Below are 13,344 nucleotides of genomic sequence, written 5' to 3' on the forward strand. Positions count from 1 at the left end.
TATGCTTTCTCAATATTCCTAAAAATTTTCCCTTTTATTTCATGATCCTGATGTAAGATCTCCCAAGCCTTCTCATGACAATCTCAGACTAAAGCACAGAGGAAATGCTTCACCCCAACTTCTGAGAAAGCTTCATTGATGACATGCTCACCCTACCTAGCTTGTGGTATTGTAAATCTTGTTTTTTTTTGTAGTCTTCACATTCAATTACTAATTTCTTGCATGTAAAATTCTATTACATTTTTATGTTTTCATGTACTAAATAGTCTACTCACCATATTTGTGTATGTCTTACTATTTCTGTAGAAATTACGTGATGTGTTTCTAACTGTACATAGTTTATATTTCTTGCCACGGAAACACCTATTGCTCATTTACTGCAGTAATTGCCTTGAGGTCAATGTCCAGTAAATGTTCTGTGAAGTGGCATCCACTTGCACATTTCCTTTATAACTTTTGAGAAAATACAGAAACTTGGAGGATCCTATGTATTTCATTCTTTTACATTCATAATATTCCAGTTCTATATATGACCATATATGTTGAATCCTAATTATCTTTACTTTTCTCTTCTGTTGAAACTGTACTTTCTAAGGACCTCTACCATATTCTCTTCTTTATTAAAAATATTTGAATTTAATTCAAGACTTTGGCATTTATGTAATATCCACATAAATATCTCTCAGACTTTACCTGTCCACTAATCAGTCCAATTTCAAACTCATTACCTCCTCATCACTTATTATTGTTACATATATACACATTGAAATATATATATATATATATATATATATATATATATATATATTAACATATACACATAACCTATTGAATCCATTTGTTGATCCCAACACTACAATATTCTCTGGATATGATGATAAAAATGGTAATGCATTTAGATATTATAATGTTTGATAAAGTCTTGGTAGGAGTCTATAATTCCACAGACTCCCTAGCCCTGTGATGACTGCTGGTTAAAAATATTAAGCATGATTTACCGGTTTTAGGCATGACCTGGATTCAGTTATGTCCTTGTTGTATGAACGTGCATTATTTGGGTATATGCCCAAGAGAGGAATGGCTGGATCTCGAGCTAGACTGATTCCCATTTTTCTGAGCTACAGCCATACTGATATCCAGAGTGGTTTACAAGTTTGCACTGGCCCCAGCAATGGAGGAGTCTTCCTTTTTCTCCATATACTCTCCAGCAAAGATTGTCATTTTTTTAATTTAGCCAATCTCAAAGGTGTGACATCTCAGATTTGTTTTGAGTTGCATTTCTCTGATGGCCAAGAATTTTGACCCTTTCTTCTTGCCCAACTCCTGTCCAAACCCCATTCTCCCCAACTTCCTGAGTCTATGGTATTGTAAAACCACCTGCTTCCTAATTTCTCACTTTATATGCAATCGCTCATGTAAATATTTTGATTGAATCTTGTATTTTGTTAGATGTTATCTTCTGGAATTTGCATGTAATTAGACCTATGTAATTTTGGTTACTGAGTTCTTTATGTTATACAAAGTTATGCCATTTAGATAAACTGTAAAAATCTTGTTTGCATTTGGAATCAGACACCTAAGAACCAGAAATATGTAGTATTTATTTTTCACAATAACTGTTTAGAGTAAAGCTTCCTGGAAATGGGAAACAGAGATGACAAGGTGAATATTCTTGATTATCACTGTCCCTTAAGGATCTGCACATCTGCTACTCCCATAAGTAATGCATCATATCTTCTCTATGTTGGAGGTTTTGGATTGATAATTAATTAATATTATTTCCAGTTCATTGTCATTGGCCATGTGAATTTATAATTTTTCCCTTTTATGATTTTAAATACTTTATTTAATTTTTAGCTTAGTCAATAAGTTTATTATTTTATGAAAAAAACTTCATTGTAAACTGGTTTAGATGTCAACAGCTGGATCTTCAGCTCTGAGAAAGCTTGCTTTCTTTTGAGCAACCTGATCTTTCTTCTTGGCCAAAGAATTTTGGGACGGTTTCCAGGTCTTCTCCTTCATCGATCTTTTGGGCCTCTTCTCATAGACTGGATTCTCTCGAATAGCAGCATGAGCTTTCTTACACATCTCCCCTGTCATTGTTCTTTATTTAGTAGGAGAACTGTTTCTTATAAGCATCTTCATCTTGCTCCATTAGGTAACACAGAATGTCTGTGACATTCTCTCTCATGATATAAGTCCTATGCACGTCTGCATTGAACACTTTGCTTTCAGAATCATAACCAGAGAATTGTTTGGTACTATGAGGAATAGAAACCCTCCGTGCACAGCTCCCTACAGGGCACCCAAAACTTTATTGCCAGTTGTAGTTCAAATAAGACCTGCATACTGATAATAAGTGAAGTCACCAGGCTGACCATCAATGCTCTCCGCATTGTATCCATCTCCAGTCACCTCCAACTAGATTTTTTTTCTTGGTATGGGGAAAGAGAGAAGTAACTGTAGATAAATTGTACAAATTATCTTAATGCTACAGAGTATATATTTTGCCCCTTGGCTTGTCTTCATAGGAGAGTAGGTGGTTTCCTTAAAGAGGCATAGACATAGAGAGTGTGGTCAAGGATATCACTAAGATGAGGTCACGAGGACAATCACATTGATTAGAGAAATCACAGGATAACAGTCTTTTTCTTCTTGGTGGCAGATATGCTTGATACCCGTATGAATGATTTCTACCTGGGAATGCCACATCAGTGACAGAATTATCAGCAATTAGGAACAGAAGAATTCTGGCTCCTTCAGTGTTTACTGAGAAATTACTCTCAGATGAGATTCAGCTCTGAGAGAATCTTCTTGTATGAGGTAACAATTGTAGTAAAAAGCAGCATGAGGCTGACATTTTGGCAATGGCTTTCCATACAACAGGTATATTGGATAAAATAAAAGAAATGCAAATTTTGATTAATATTCTTTATAAGTGAGGAGGCCAAAAGTGTAAGAGGGCATCTTTTAGACCAATAATACAGAACACCCTCTGAACCTCCCAAAGCTGGAAACTGATGGAGTCATGTAGCAAAAAGTGTAGGTGTCTGTGGTAATGATCATCAAGGATTACTCAACACTGAAATTTCTAGTGTTGCAGAAAATCTTCCACCTGCCTAGTTTTTATTAAATTTTGCAGGCACATATATGTAATTATGTGAACTTAAAGAAAACTGCTGAATCCTTCAGTATTTGTGTATTCCTCATATATAGCATTCATGCATGTGTTTAGGGCTGTATTCTTTGTCTCATCTGTCCCATCAAAGGACTCGCCCTGGGGAAGTCTGCTTCATCAAATCCTTCCCAATATCAGTACAGGTAGATCTTCAGGTACCAGTTAGAACCTGTGAGTTTCTCCCATCCACTTCAGCATTTCAAGTTGAAGCGTCATTTTATTTTTTATTAATCTTTATGCTTTCTTATTTTGAGATATAAACAGTGAACCTTACAGTAACATACAGAAGACACTTTCTCACAGCAGGCATACTATTCCTCTGTATCCTATAGTTGTCCTTCCACCTCTTCCACAATATTATCCAAGTGTGGAGTCCAAGTTAGTTTTTTTTTTTTAATCAGTTTTTTTTTGGTTCCGCAGAGTCAGTTTTATTTGACCAGATGAAAATTTTATTGTATCTTTCTACTGGAAAATGCAGCTACTTTGCTGAGGGTGATGGATACATTCATCTGTGGGTAAAAGGATAAATATTTTAAATGCATATAGTATTTTTCCTGCATTAAAACTTCCTTCTGTAGGTTCTTTTCGAATATCCATTATCTCAGTGCCTATAGATAGTTGGCCAGGTTTACACTATTTAGCATTTTTTTTCATTTGACGATGATATAACTCTACTCCATTAACCAGAGATATCACAAACAATTCACTTACAGATTTGCATTGCCAGGCCTCTGATGATCCAGTAAGGGCTAAGATTTAGGAAATGATGATGCTTGAGGAAGGTTAGGAAAATCATGAACTTCACATCACTTCTGCAGAAATGTTACCCCAGTGGTCACCTCAAGATTGCATGGTGGTAAGGAGTAGCCCAAAGGTAAGATGAATGAAATTCAAGAATATCTCTGGCACACTTATTGTTTAAGAAATTCAAAAATCAAACATGTGAAAGTAAATTAAATGTAAGTTTTTGGAGAGAAGCTTGGTCACATTTTATGTGGAATAGAGTAGAGTTTCCTGGGTGCTGCTCATGTTCCCTTACAAGATATCGGCTAGCACCAGAACAACATAGACAGTTTCCTACTTTTTAAAGTTTCAGATTAATAAATTGAAACTTCAGGTATTTAGATATATGATAAAAAATCTGGTGACTAATGTTGAATGGCCACCCCTATGGTCATTAGTTATATACATTTGTCTGCCTTATGGCCATTAAATATTTTCAATGGTGAATCTTATTGACTTTGAAATATATTCAATGTGTTACTTTTTCTTTTAAGTTCAAACATACCTGGGTGGTTTGTTGCCTCAGGCATAAACACACTTTTATTTATGTTCACCAGAGTTAGTTTGCAGATTATGGAAGTAAACATCCAGGGATAGTTGTGGATTTGCAATCAAGTACATGATAGTAATTGACAGATATATGAGTAATGCTTGTCAGCTAAGTAAGAGCATCTGGTGAAGTTTTGTGATAATTATTGTCTCACAAATTGGCAGAGATAGTAAATATTTGAATAAACCAGTATTTGCTGAACATGATAGCAGAATTGCACATATGAATTCCTAGCACTTATAACTTCATGTGAAGACTTTCTTGTTTCAGGTCAAGCAGGCCATAGTCTCAGAAAAACTAGTGGAGACCTCCTGATATTTCACTCATAATTTAGTAGCTACTGATATGTATTTGTTTATGGAAAGGGACAGTTAATTTTCTTCTGGGGCTTTGGCTTTCAGAAGCTACCCATGATCCTCCAATTTTCTGCACATCTGTGTATAAACAGGCAGTCTTAAATGGATATTATATTGTTTTGTATACGGAGCTTCACAGTTCGCTATTTTAATTGGTATTTTATCATAAAAATCTCCATCAAGGAGAAGTTTCTTGGTGTGAGGAGAGTACTAAAAATACCCTTAGATATGAGGACAAATATTTATACATCTCAGAGGTTATGTTGATTTAATTTAATAAATTTAAGGAAGTAGATTCTCCTCCAAAATCATGATTTCAGTACCACTGAGAAATTAACTATGTTTCCAGTCCTAGTCATGGTATTCCTCTTGTTGTACAGGGATAGTGTGTACAGGTCATAGGTGTGATTTAAAAGCTGTTGGATACATCCAGGTAAGCATGTCAATATTGCAAACTTAGGGTTATTTTGTTCTTCTGTGCATTAATGATACTTCTAACTATCACAAGAATGATGATTGCATTCCTCTTTTGGATGCATGCACAGTCCTGATAGATACAGCTAGAAAACTCTCACATAACTAAATCTTAGGCAATGCTGAATCAAATGTTGCAGAAGAATTGCATGTGGCAGATTTTCAAGGATTTTGGTATGACATTGTGTCTTTTAGTAATATAAGATGCTCTGCCATTAGAGTCCCAGCAATATGATTGGCCTAAAATAATCTGAATAACGATGATACAAATAAACATGCCAAGTAGGAAAAATAAAAGCCCTCATGCACTCAAATGTGCCACATTTTCTCTATCTATTCTTCAGGTGAGGGGCATCTATGTTGCTTCCAGGTTCTGTCTATTACAAATAATGCTGTGAATAACAGATGTTATTGTTGTATGAATGTGCATGTTTTGGGTATATGCCTAAGAGTTGAATTGTTGGATCTTGTGGTAGACTGATTCCCATTTTCCTGAGGAATTGCCATACAGATTTCCAAAATGGCTGTAGGAGTTGTCTGTCCCATCATCAGTGGATAAGTGTTCCCCTTTCTCTATATACTCGCCAGCATTAACTGTCACTGGTGTTTTTGAGTTTAGCCATTCTGACAGGTGTAAGATGGTATCACAGAGTTATTACTTTCTTCAATGAAGGAGATATTTGTAGGGCACTGTGATATACATAAAGTTCTAATCAGGGTGATGACACATGTGTTTAATCAAAGCACTGGGGAAACTGACACAGGGAGGTAGCATAAGGTCAGCAGAAATCAGAATGGTCCTGTACATAATGGATGCTTCTGGTTAATAGCCAGATTCTATGTTCAAGCCATCTAATGCATGTTCAGTTTCCAGGTGCCATGAGTGATTTTGTCTGTTATTAAGTGTAGCAGGATTCCTTGTTAAATCATTTCTTTTCAATTTTCCTGCTTCTACTACAACTGACAGGGAGAGTGAGAGGTAGATGGGACAGCAATTCTGTTGGAAATCTCCCTAGTTACTGCAGAGTATGGATTTCCATCACTAGGCTTAGGATCTCTTTCTTGATTGACCCAAATCTATTCTCTATATGATTTTATACAGCCAATCAGAGGCAAACAAAACTCATAAAAGTCTCCTCACACAGGGCTTTTTGCCAAATCCCTTTGTCATATTCTTTGTTATCAAAAATGAGAATTTAATACAATAGATGGGCATTTATATATTATTCATATAACTATCTCTTAATCACTTACTGTGCACTAATCAGTCATCTTTCAAATTCATTATTTCCTCATTAATTATATTGTTACATATATACACATCTAAGTTCATATGTATTAATATGTAAACATAACATAATGAATCCATTGTTGTACCTAGGTCTACAGTATTCTGTGGAGATGATGACAACATGGTAATGCAATTAGGCATCATATTTGATGAAATGTTTCTAAGGGCCTGTAATTCCACAGACTCACTAGCCCTGACATGAATGCTGATTTAAAATATAAAGCATGATTTACCTGTTTTAAGCAGGACTCTGGTTCAGTTATGTGGATACTAGATACTGTAAGATAAAGGAGCCAGTAGATCACCATTAGTTATATCTAGCCATGCTATAACTAATGTCTTTTAAGGACTATTATATATATAATGTTATATATATAACATAATGGTCTTAAAAGGTACCATAAATAAATTGGACAATTTTTGTGATTTTTTATTAGATTAGGAACAAGCTTGCTTCACATGTCAGTGCCTTCTCCCTCTCCCTCCGCTCCCCTAAATCTCCCCCAACCTATCACCTGTCTGCCACCCTATCCACCTTCCACTTTCTTAGTTGGGATACAGCCTTCATCGTGGGCTCCCCCATGTCCACCACATCATCCTGGGCTGGGCCTTGGCCTTCCCCATATGTCTAGGCCAAAGGTGCATACCTTCACGTGGATGGGCTCTAAAAGTCACTTCCTATACCAGGGAAAATTCTGATTCATTCCCAGGAGCCCCATAGAGTGCTGAGCCCTCCTAATTGACATCAATGTTCAGGGGTCTTGATGAGTCCTGTGCTGGCCTCCCATACAGCAGTCTGTGGTCTGTGTGCTCCCCCTTGTTCAGGCCAGCTATTTCTGTGGATTTCACCAGCCTGGTTCCAACCCCTTTGATCTTCACTCCTCCCTCTCTGCAACAGGTTCCAGAGTTCAGTTCAGAGTGTATCTGTGGGTGTCTGGCTCTGCTTCCATCAGCCACTGGATGAGGACTCTAGGATGGCATAAAAAGTAGTCATCAATCTCATTTTAGGGGAAGGGTATTTAGGTTATCCTCCCCACCATTGCCTAGATTGTTAGTTTGTGCCATCATTGTATATCTCTGGAAATCTCCCTAGTGCCATATCTCTCCTTGGACCTTTAATGGCTCCCTCTGAAATGGTATCTCTCATCCTGCTCTCCTCTATTCTTTCCCAGCTCAAAATTACTGCTCCTCCATTTCCTCCTCTCATTCTGGCAGCTCCCTCTCCCCTACCCTCATGCTCCCAATTAGTTCAGGAGTTTCTGCTTCTTCCCATTCTCTGGGGTTCATACATTTTCCCTTAGAGTCCTTGTTTCCTCGTTTCTTTGGTGAAGAGGATTGTAGGCTGGTGATCTTTGGCTCTATGTCTAAAAGCTTTCCTGTTGCCATACTGGTCTCTGAAAGATAAACAATGTGTCTGAGTTTTATGTTATTTCTGTTCAAGTATCTGTAGATCCATAACAAAACCACGGAATTCATCCAGAAGGATTTAACATTCACTAATTTGAAGCAACCATGAGCAGTAGTAATAGACTATATTATTAGTAATCTCCTGGACTCCCTCATCAACACTTTGAAAGGAGTTTCTCCTGACTGCCTCTGATGTTCCTCTTAGGTAGTCATGGCCATTGGTGGGCTGATTATCTTCCAGGGTTTTGAAGACACAGGTGGTGATATCCTGCAGAATAAGGGGCTTACATGGAGACAGCCATTTCTTCTTAAGCTCCTCCCACACCTTACCTAATTCACAAGTATTGTTCCTGCAAAGTCCTGTGTTTGTGTCATCATGCTTGTTTGAGTTTATAACACATTTTACAGAATGCATATTTTGTGTTAAATGCAATATTTCCTCTTCTTTTAGTCATTTCACTTCCAACTTAGACTATGTTATTAATACTACATTATCTTATTCATAATGTATTTTCTTTGGTAAGTTTTCCTATTTAGGCATGTATTAATATATGGGAAATAATTTAAATGGATTTTGTGGTCTCATGAGTGGGGAATTTAATTTTCATGTATTATAAAGTTGTCCCACTAGTTTTGAAAATTACTAGGTCTTTTGAAAATGTCAGCTGTTTTTGAGAATTGTTGGTGTCTTACACACACACACACACACACACACACACACACACACAATATCCCATTTTTATGTCAGTATTGGTCTGCCAGTGTAACATGCTACTGAGCTCTAGGACCAATGACAGATTCTGTGTCAAAAAAAGAAAGAGAATCTGCATGGAGGAAGGGTTCTGGTGTTGTCCTTCCCTCCATCATTTGTACACATATAGCAGAACCCTCATACACCAATTAGCATATAAACAAATATATTTAATTTTTCATTTTGGAGCACCTGTTTTCATTTTACTAATCTTTGTTTAACCATATGAAAATGACTTCCTGACAACTCACTTTTTCAGAGTTTTGAAATATGACTGAAATTTGAAAATCTTATTTTTCTATTTTTATATTGTGTTAATGTTGGTTATCTCATTTTTCATTTTGTATTACAATTGCTCATGTAAATAATTTGATTGGACCTTATAATTTTCATATGTTATATTCTGGAATTTGCATATAATTAGACCGAAGTAATGTTTGAATACTTAGTGCTCTAATTTTCACAAGTTTATTCCCTTTCACAAAAACTGTAAAAATCTTGATTGCTTTTGGCATCAGACTTCTAAGAAGCTGATATGTGTAGTATTTATTTTCCACATTAATAGTTTAGAGAAAACCTTCCTGGAAGTGTGAAATGGAGATGACAATGGTGAACATTCTTGATTATCACTGCCTCTTAATGATCTGCACATTTCTTGTCTCCTAATCCTGCCATATAATCATGTGTACTTTGAAAGTCATGATGTCTTCTTCATTGTTTACACACACACACACACACACACACACACACACACACACACACACACACACACACCACTCCTAAAAATACAAATATTCAATTATAAGTTATATGTGAATGAAAAGTTAATTTTCATGTGGTATCTATATGTCGTAGATCTTTTGAGAAAACGTTTACCTAGTATGCATTTTTTGGCATTTGTAATATGAGTTAAATGATAATAAGTACATGATAATTTTGAACCCACAACCTCTCTCAAATAATTTTGTATTTATATGAGTGTGTGTGTGTGTGTGTGTGTGTGTGTGTGTGTGTGTGTTCGTGTGCATGTTGTCACATTGTAGTAAGTTTTGCAAACAAGAAATGGAATTCAGTGAATTTGTTCATGTTTTCAGTATAACTTCATCAATACCAGATTTTCTCTGGTTTTATACATATTTTATAGTTGTGTTGAAAGTTAGGACAAAGGAATGACACATATGAGAACCTCAATATACACTGCATTACTTGTGAACATAATATTTATATTAATATCAACACAATTTTCTAGTAAATTAGTATTTATTAATCTTTGTTTTAATCTTAATAATCATGTGAAAATGATTTATTCCTTTATGCATATATATGTGCATATATATATATATATATATATATATATATATATATATATATATACACTGAGCACAACCTTCTGTGCCTTCTCCTAAGAAGATTTCGCTGAAGGCACAGACACCACACCTGGGTGATTGTTTTGTAATTTGAGGAGATATCTTCCTTTTATATTTCACTATTTCTTTCATGTTTGTAAAACTCAATTAAAGTTTTTGTTTCTGTGCATTAGCACTATTGCTTACCTAAGTTTTAACTCCATACATTTTGTACATGTCTTACTATTTCTGTAATAATCACATGGTGTTCTTTCCACTTATATGTAGTTTATATTTCTGGAGACAGAAACACCTGCTGTTCATTTTCTCTACTCACTTCCTTGAGCACAGTTTTCAGTAAGTGTTCTTAGATGTGTCTTGACTTGAATCTATTTCTTTGTAACTACTGGGAAAGCACTCTACCTGTTATAGGTATTTCCTTCCATTTAATTTCATGAAATTCCAGCTGTGTAACTGATCTGTTTTGTGTTTCTTCATCTTGCATTAATCTATATTAATAAATATAATTTCATAAATTGGACAATGATTTTTGTTCTTTTAATCCCAATTCTTCATCTCATCCAGATCTGCTGAAACAATCCTTTCTAAGTTGTTAACTATTTTTTTTTATTTTAAGAATTATGTACTTCATAGAAATCTAGTGTAGCTAGATAATTTTCTCATCTCTGTACCTACAACCATTTCTTTGTATTTATTCCTCATTACTCTTCAATATTTATGACCTCTTCATTTTTATTGTTGATTATACAAAACACACACACACACACAATCACAATAAACAAATAAACAAATAATAAATAAATAAATAAATAAATAAACAAAATGTGTTGAATACCATTAGTGTCCTTGGGTCAGTAATATTCTTTGGGTATAAGGATAGAGTTTGGAATACAGTTAGGGCTCATAATGGTTTATGAAAGTAGTATTAATTTCATCTAAGTCATATGGAGTCATCCCTCACATGACATTTTCTGTTTTACATTATGAAGCATGATTTTGTTCTTGTTATGGAAGCCTTTTATACCTCAGGTAGCTATTAGTTGTGGGCAAGGTATAAGATCCACTATTTTATCTTCAATGATATCTTTCCATGCTAGTCCTTCAATGGCATCATAACTAGGCTGGACACTTCGTCACTTTCCTCCCTTAACTGTTTTCTAACACTTCACTTGTCTCTGAAGGATGTTTCTCAGTGATAGGGTTTAATGTATTCAAGTTCAATTTCTCCTTGATGTAAATAAATGCAATGATATCTGCAGTGGGGATTTACATGTCACTTCTTGGAATAAACCAAGTGTGATAGTAATAGACTGTACTCCTGTGGTAAAACATTGGACTCCACGTGCAAACAACTCAAAAGTAGTTTTTTTCTGCCTATATCTAGAAGTATTTTGAGATTACAGATATTCTCCTGGTGGGTGTATTATCTCTCCAAAGTTTTTTTTGTTTCAACTAAATACATTCACATATATTTTATTTATATCTAATATTTGGTGTGTTATAAAATAACAGATTCCTTATCATGTTTATCATTCTTTGTATTTCTATTTTTCTTTAATTGTGTCCCTGTGTCCTCATAGAACTGATTTGCAGAATTGTTTATTCAAGTATTATTTATGTAGATCTGACAGTCCTTAAATTTAGAATAGTAAGATAATTTGTACTTTGTAGTCTACATTGGACTTTTGTATTCTAATATGAAGTGATTTGACTCTTGATTAAGGCCATACCTGTACAGTCAGCTATGACTGATAATGTGCTGATAATTTTACTTTTCCCTTTGTGATTTCCCCAAAATCTGTGTTTCACAGAACTATCATCTAAATCATATAACTACTTTGCCATGGATTTTTTATGAAAGTCTTCCAAGAGTGAAAAGGTCTTTATAGATAGTTTAGAATGTGCAGGATATAGATTATTAAGTTAGAGGGCTCTATCTTTGCACCTATATAAAACCTATAGTAACCAAATAGGAAAGGAAATCTGATGAAACATTGGGTTGGAGAACAATCATATTGAAATTGAATACCCAAAATTGTTGTTTTCTTTGGGAACAACCTGTATTTTGTTCATAAATGGGAAAGAGACAAGTAACTGAAGATAAATTGTATAAATTATCTTTATGCTATAGAGTAAATATTTTGCCCTTTGGTTTGTGTTTATAAGAGAGTAGGAGGTTTCCTTAAACAGGCATAGACAATAGAAAGTGTGGTGAAGGATATCACTAAGATGAGGTCATCTGTATAATCAAAATGATTTGAGAAATCACAGGATAACAGTCTTTTTCTCCTTGGTGGCAGGTATTCTTACCTGTATGACTGATTTCTACCTGGGAATGCCACATCAGTGAGAGAAGCATCAGCAAGCATCTACAGAGGAATCCTGGCTTCTTCAGTGTTTACAGAGAAATGACTCTCATGATGAGATTCAGCTCTGAGAGATACACTGGATATAAGGTAAGAAACATAGCAAAAACAGGATGAGGCTGACATTTTGGCGATGGCTTCCCATACAACAGGTATATTGGATAAAAGAAAAGAAATGCAAATATCAGTATTCTTTATAGATATTGAGGCCTAGAGGTAATAGGGCACAGTTAGTCCAATAATATATAGCATCCTTGGCAAAGCTGGAAACTGATGGTATCATGTATCAAGAAGTTAGTTGTCTGTGGTAATGATCATCAAATATTATTCAACATTGAAATTTCTAGAGTTGCAAAAAAATTTTCACCTGACCTATTATTTTATTAATTCTGCTGTGGCATATATGTAATTATGTGTAATTAATGTAAACTGCTGAATCCTTCAGCATTTGTGTATTCCTCATATAGAGTATTCATGCATGTGTTTAGGGCTGTATTTTTTGTCCCATCTGTCCCATCAAATGGCTCACCCTGGAGAAGTCCTCTTCATCAAATTCTTCCCAATATCATTACAGGTATATCTTCAGGTACCAGTTAGAACTTGTGAGTTTCTCCCATCCACTTTGGCATTTCAAGTTGAAGCATCATTTTATTTTTTATTGATCTTTATGCTTTCTTATTTTGAGATATAAACAGTGAATCTTACAGTCACATACAGAAGATACTTTCTCATAGCAGGCATATTATTACTCTGTATCTTATGGTAGTTCTGCCACCTCTTCCACAATATTATCCAAGTGTGGTTTGCTGAGTGAGTTTTGG

General features: G+C 35.1%; 1 pseudogene; it reads right to left on the reverse strand.

The window, feature by feature from the left end:
- Window positions 1-1,908: 1,908 nt before the first annotated feature.
- LOC113834800 overlaps window positions 1,909-13,344 on the reverse strand; it is a 40,955-nt pseudogene continuing 29,519 nt past the window's right edge.

Source organism: Cricetulus griseus, chromosome 3 (assembly GCF_003668045.3).
Source record: "Cricetulus griseus strain 17A/GY chromosome 3, alternate assembly CriGri-PICRH-1.0, whole genome shotgun sequence".
Lineage (NCBI taxonomy): Eukaryota > Metazoa > Chordata > Mammalia > Rodentia > Cricetidae > Cricetulus > Cricetulus griseus.